The following is a 7,100-nucleotide window of genomic DNA, read 5'->3' as shown; positions in this document are numbered from 1 at the left end:
TTTTTGTTTTTTGGTGCCTGTTTTAACATACATAAAAACATAATGGGGTTTGCTGCGTGGGAGAGAAAAAAATTAAGCTGGTTTCTGGGAATAAATAAAATGCATAAATTTTGTAACTAAAGCATGACTTTTTGTTGCTCTTACCTAGGAGATGGATCGAGCTATTTGTGCAACCAGTGTTCTTCATCAGGCTGACCAGGTTGTCAGGCGAATAGTGTCTCAAACAATGAAAAATGCTAAAGGTAGGCTCAGCAAGGTTTAGTTGCTGTGTGTATGTTGCTTTCAGGAGTTGGCATTTCTAGAGTTAGCTTTAAATGGACCTACATTTCCAACATGTACTTATTGCTGCAAACATCCTTGGTGGTACCTGATACAGGTACTGATTTGGGATGTAATTTACAGAAATGTAAGACCCGGACAATATAAATAATGTGTTTATAAAGAATAAAATATAAAGCAGATAGCTTTTTGTATTATGGAACGTGTGTGTGTGTGTCACTGAGATCATAGTTAAGGGCATAAATCCAACCTAACTTTTAACAATGATGAGGTAATGAGAGAAAAGTGAATTGACCTAGAATGAACCCAAGACTGGTGCCACATTGGAGTATATTGGTTGAGGTAAGCTGAAGAAAGCCAACAACCAAGTGCAGCAGCATGTTACATCATATGTAAGATCTTTGCTCTGGTTGGAAAAGACTGGTGATTACATAAATGGGGTACAAGTGACTGCCACTTATCTCACTGAATGAGATCTGTCGACTGAATGAACAGGGAAAGATATAAAGTAAGCTGAGAAGAAATAAAGCCAGACTGACCAGGCATCAGACTCTGCTGTAAATGAGGTTTTATGCAACTTCAAAGGATATGCTGTTTCTAACTCATAAAGATAGACCATGCTGTTCAGAAAGAATCTCTGCTCTCAACTTGTTGTGTGCCTTCAAGTCATTTCTGACTTATGATGACCCTAAGGCAAACTTATCACAAGGTTTTCTCTTCAAGATTTGTTCAGAAGGTTTTACTTTCCTCTGAGGCTGAGAGTGTGACTTGCCCAAGATTAGCAAGTAGGTTTCCATGGCTGAGCAGGGATTCAATGCAATGAAAGTAATGTCTTAAGACACTGAAATGTATACGGTTGTACATCTAAGACTGCATGCAATAAATAGCCAGAAAGACTATGAATGCCTGCTCATTCTCCCATATAAATATTGTAATACACTGGTACCCCGGGATACGAATGCGCCGCGTTACGAAATTTCCGGGTTACGAAAAAAATCCATTAAAAATAATTGTTCCGGGTTACGAAGGTTATTTCGGGTTACGAAAAAAATTTTGGTGCTTTTCGGCGCTATTTCACACGAAATCGCGGCTTTCGCTATTAGCGCCTATGGGGCTTCGGCTTGCGAATGCTTTTCGGGTTACGAATGGCGCCGCGGAACGAATTAAATTCGTAACCCGGGGGAGCCCTGTACTTAAAAATGGTTAAGTGGATTGCCAATGCTAACTCCACCTGTTTTCCCTCAGTCTAAACTAAGAGATAAGAGATTCTCTCTCTAGCAGATGAAAAACTACAAGGTGCTTATATTTTGGTTACTACCTTGGTTCTCTTTGAATCATTTCCTCTCGTTTAGAATACAGAATTTAAACCACAGAACTTTGTTTCTTGTTTCTTCAGATAATAATCTTGCTTCGTGTGAGATGAAGAGCTTGGCAGAGGAACTAAACCGGCTGAAGGTGGAATTCTTAGAAGACTTAAGACACAAATCTAATGAAAAAAATCAATGTTGTGTACAAAATAATACATTCAGTATGAATATAACATCTTCATTCAGCCAAGGGGCAGATGACATTATTAAGAAGTATTTAAATAAATTGTAGTTTTTCCCTCTTTCTTTCTTTTTTGCTTATAAAAGGTATGACATGTTGGATGAACAAGAACATTAAGAGTGAAATATCATGACATGGTTTTGTTGTATACAGCCTAATTCCCCTCAGAAAGTTTAAGCCCATGTTCTTTTGGATAGTGTTTAAATTTGTCCCATCAAAGGATACTGTGTAACTTAGATCTGGCATTTTCTATGCTAGTTAAAAGAAAGAGTCTCATTCCTAGTTAAGCTCATATTGCGGGGGAAAGGAGTCCAGGTCCCTATTCTTTCTCAGCCTCAGTATGGCTGAAAAAACCTTTTACCAAAGTACATGGGAACAATTTTATTTCTTACCTGCTATCTGAAATATATATGAACCTAGAGGCCTTGTGAAACTTCATGAAGTGGTTCATAAAAAGATGATAAGGACTGCATTTTTGTTTGCTCCTGTACAAATGTATAAATATCCAGCTTCCACAGCAAGACATGGACCAAGATTGTTGCACATAAGAGGTTAAAACTCACTGCATTAAGGATAGAGCTTCCCATTCCTATGTAAAGGGAGGGTTGAAACATCTTTATAATGAGGTAGTCAAATGTATAGTTACAGGAAGCACATGGCTACCATTTTAGAACAGCTTCATGGTTTGTTTTCAGGTACAATTTATTTGTGGTAAACCAAAATCATAAATTTTATAGGTTAAGGTAGCTGAAATACCATCCTTGTGGTAGCCCCTCCTAGCTTTTGCCACTCTTTGAGGAACATTCAGTAGGTGTAAGAGGACCTTCTCCATGGCTGCAGAATCTACATTGAATAAGATTGTTCTTTTTTTTCTCCTGCCTGCCAGTTAGCCAAGATTTCTGTTCAGGCAGGCCTTTGGAAATTAAATGGTTGCTATAAACACGGGTCTTAGGTGGATGTTTTCCTTGCATTTTAATGAATCTGCTTAACATTTCAGTTATTAGTTTTGTTTTAACTTGTTAGGCCGTTGGAGTGCCATTTTTGGACAGAAAAGCAGGTAACTATAACAACATTGCCATAATAGCCAATGTGGAATTATCCTTGCTGCTTATTGCCTGCTGTTAACAGAAAACAAAGTTTCTACAATTCAACAGAGATGTTAATAGCACTGCAATCTATTTTTGTATTCAGCATGTATTAAACACAAAAGGAAGTTGAAACAGAACTTTTTCTACAACAGCTATACCTGGTCACTTTGGGTCTCTGAGGGTGTATAAATACAGTGAGCCCGTGCCATACGCGGCCTTAAGCATATGCGCTCAAGCCGCGGGGTGCGCGCAGGGCAGAAGGGGCGGCTGTCCAATTCAATTGTTTCCAATGGGGCTCGAGCATAGGCGGAATTCGCCTTACGCGGCGGGATCCGGAATGGATCCCCCGCGTAAGGCAAGGACGCACTGTATGTATTTCTCATTAACTGCCTTGAGCCAACCTCAACCCATGGCAACCCTATGAAATTCATGGAGGTTTCTTAGACAAGGAATAGGCAGAGGTGAACTGGCCAGTTCCGTCTTCTGAAATATAGCTTACAGCACTATGGTATTTGTTGGTGGTATCCCATCCATGTACTAATCATGCCTGACTCTGCTTGGCTTCTACAATCAGATGGGATCCAGGTATACCATTGATTAAAAGGAGACATGTCTCACAAGGGCGTCTAGGGCTAGGATCCTTCATTTTCTTTCTAGGAGGAGATTATATTATTCTTTCCCAGAGTCCTGTTTTCATTTTAGCCATCCAATTCTTTACAGTGGAACAGATAACATTCTTCCAATAGCCTGGAAGAAGGAAGAGCCCTCCCTCCAATCCATCTGCCTTGGTCCAGGCCTCAGAGGGAGAGAAGAACCACTGGACCTCATCCCCTTTCCCTCCACCATTGCCTTCTCCTTTTGTTTTGTGTCTTTTAGATTGTAAGCCTGAGGGCAGGGAACTGTCTGATTAAAAACAATAATTGTAAGCCACCCTGAGAGCCATTAGGGCTGAAGGGCGGTATATAAATACCTACATAAATAAATAACATAGGTTTTAGAAGCACATATGGGTACTCTGTGAAAAATGCTTCAAGGAGGAAGGAACTTCACAGAAAAAACTTTCTGATTTAAAATTTTGGTTTAAATAAATAAATGGGCATAAGTGCTTTGAGTTGCATTCTATTGTGACAAAATAGAAAGGTTTTATTAGAACTGTTGTGTTAAGGAATGAACATGTGGTACAAACAACCTGCTGAAGTGAAAACCATGTCCTTAAAGGCATGGCCTTTGTTCTCATATTGCTATCAAAAGCTTAGTTTTGGCTGTCTCCTTCCCATTGCTTTTGTTAGTTGCTTCTGTTCTGTGTGAAAAAGAAAAATGAAACTTCTCATAATCCTGTGACATATTGATGCATGTATAAAGTACATGCCTTAAGTCACCTGTCAACCATTGGTCACCCCATGAATTTTTTACTGTTCTTAAGTAAATTTGTCATTGCTATCTTCTGAATATAGCCTGTAGCACCTCATATTCCTAGGTGAGCTTCTCTTCCAGGAACTAACCAGGCCTGATCTGCTTACCTTCTGAGATCAGATAGGATCTGATGCCTTCAAGGCATTTAGGCTAATTATATAACTGTAGCATAGTCCTTTAAAATGTTAATGTGACACAGTAAGGCAGTTATTTGATTTTTGCTGCTATAATCATCCTGAGAGCTCAGAAATAAATAGTGGGCAAAAGCTGCAGTGTTAACAACATTCTGTACCACATAAATAAAGAATAATAATAATAATAATAATAATAATAATAATAATAATAATAATTAATAATAGACAATTTAACTCAAACAGCTGGAAACATTAAGTAATGAGTAATTTTAATGCGCTCTACATGGGGCTACCCTTGTGCCTAGTTTGAAAACTGCAATTGGTACAGAATATGGTGGTCAGGTTTATCATTGGATCATCTAGAAGCGATCATATAACACCAATATTAAAGTCACTCCAATGGCTACCTATTAGTTTTCGGGCACAGTACAAGGTGTTGGTTATCACCTTTAAAGCCCTACATGGCTTGGGCCCAACTTATTTAAAAGATTGCCTACTTACATACAATCTGCCCATGCTCTCAGGTACTCTGGGAGAAACTTACTGCAGCCCATAAAGACCAAATTGACTGTTACCTCCCAGAGGGCTTTTTCTGCAACCGCTCCCAGGCTGTGGAATGGCCTACCAGATGATATCTGTCAAATCGTCAATCTAGGTAACTTCAAGAAAGCTGTTAAGACAGAGCTCTTCCGGCAGGCCTTCCCAGAATAAAATACCGTACTCGGCTATGTAGTGACCCCCACATATATCTGATGACTCTGCCTACCACTATTGTTTTAATTGTTCATGTAATTTTAACAAACTGTTTAATTCCTTTTTTTGGGGGGGGGGATATTTTGTATACTGTATATGGTGTATTCTTTTAATATAGTAAGCTGCTTTGATTGTTTTTACAACAAGTGGGATAGAAATAAAAGTTTTATTTATTTATTACTGATCTTGCACCTAACCTGAAAACCTGTGACTGAAGGCAATGGCAAACCCACTCTGAAGAAACTTGCCAAGAAAACCCAGTGATAGGTTTGCCTTAGGTTCACCATAAGTCAAAAACAACACACAGCAGTTTTACTGATCTTGCACCTAACCTGAAAACCTGTCATTGTTGCCTGTATTTTTATGACAAAGAAGTCTAACAAGTAACTGAAGTAATGATAATCTACATTTTCCTCTGAAAAGTTAATTAACAATTAAACCACAGTAGATTGCTGTAATGTGCTCTACATGGGGTTTCCTTTAATGTGAACACGGTTAGATGGTTGACCAGAACGTTGCACAGAAACAGTTTAACACCAGACTCAAAAGCAGGACTGCCTGCCAATATGCTTCTGGTTTGAATTCAATGTTGAGTTATATTCAACACCTTAAGTGGTTTGGGACTTCAATACTTGAGACTTTTTCCAGTATACACCCTCAGTCCCACCAGTGGGGGAAGATACCAAATTTGCTGTGGTATAACAGGCGACTTGAAGGTACACACACACACAGGCTATTTTAATCATTTATCATAAGGATAAGCATAAGGGTAGAATTTTGTATCCTGTTCAGTGCAAAATGGTTTCCCTAAATTGTGCCTTGTTAAAAAGAGGATCTTATAAATAATCTCCAGTGCTGACTTGTTGTATTGGTAGGGGTATACCTTCATTTCTGACTTACAGCATCCTTATAATAGGATTTTCTTGGCAAGATTTATTCAGATGTTTGTCATTGCTTTACTCTGAGGCTGAGAGAATGACTTTTCCAAGATCACCCAGTGGGTTTCTTCGGCCAAGCGGGGATTTGAACCATGGTCTCAAGAGTTATAGTCCATCTGTAAAACTGTTATGCTGTGCCAAATTCTAACCTTAATTTTCCCTGTAAAATCAGTAAATGATTTTTATACTTACTATGGTGTATTTACATTTAATTTGCATTTCTTGGCATTCTTGATTCCTGCAACATACAACTGTGTCTAGCTTTATGCATTTATTCCTGTTCTTATTTGGATTAGATGTGTGTGTTTTTTGCAGTGCATTTGCTTACTAGCCCTTTGGCAGAGAGCTCCATAGACTAATAGTTATCAGGTTTGCCACAAAATAACTATGAACCTCTAAAAGGTGTTACCACATGTAGTAATCTGGATATGTATGCTGGCAAAAGCTTTGCATTTTACAAATAAGAGACACCCGAGCCTTCCAAAATAAAAAGGTGTGATCTTTCCCTACTATAGTTGCCACTAGAAACCACTACTATGCTACTAGTAGTAGTCACTATATTTTGTATTTTTAGCGGCTCTTACAATAAAATTTTTCCAATATACCACAATGGGAACATTCTCCTACATGACATGAATTCATGGGCATGCTTGTTTACTTTTTCAGCCATCCCTATCTCCCATTATGTGTAATCCCAATCCGCCTACCTCCTTCAGCATATTTGAGATTATGTAGTCCACTGAGACCAGCAGCTCTCAAGTACTTATCTGGCAATGGAAGAAACAAACTATAGGAACAGATTAAAGGCGGAGACACAACTATTATTAACTGTCCTACAGCAGAACATTAGACTTATGTGGGTTTCCAGAGGTTGATGAACTGCAACTCCCATCATGCTGGTAAAGCTATCGCTGCTGGGAGCTGCAATCTGGAAAGCCGCACAATTC

At 38.8% G+C, this 7,100-nt stretch overlaps 1 long non-coding RNA gene across 2 annotated transcripts; it reads left to right on the top strand.

Annotated features, from left to right (window-relative positions):
- Positions 1 to 26: 26 nt before the first annotated feature.
- LOC121926327 lies at positions 27 to 3,769 on the top strand. 2 transcript variants are annotated; one of them, XR_006103000.1, is made up of 3 exons: positions 30 to 242; positions 1,676 to 2,884; positions 3,636 to 3,769. It is a non-coding gene; the product is annotated as an uncharacterized LOC121926327 (long non-coding RNA). The 2 variants fall into 2 exon arrangements; XR_006102999.1 differs by lacking the exon at positions 3,636 to 3,769 and having other exon boundaries at positions 27 to 242; positions 1,676 to 1,887.
- Positions 3,770 to 7,100: the final 3,331 nt, after the last annotated feature.

The sequence above is a fragment of the Sceloporus undulatus genome, chromosome 3, assembly GCF_019175285.1.
Source record: "Sceloporus undulatus isolate JIND9_A2432 ecotype Alabama chromosome 3, SceUnd_v1.1, whole genome shotgun sequence".
In the NCBI taxonomy this organism is placed as follows: Eukaryota; Metazoa; Chordata; class Lepidosauria; order Squamata; family Phrynosomatidae; genus Sceloporus; species Sceloporus undulatus.
Note: the sequence above shows the minus strand (reverse complement) of the source record. Positions and strands in the feature narration are given on the sequence as shown.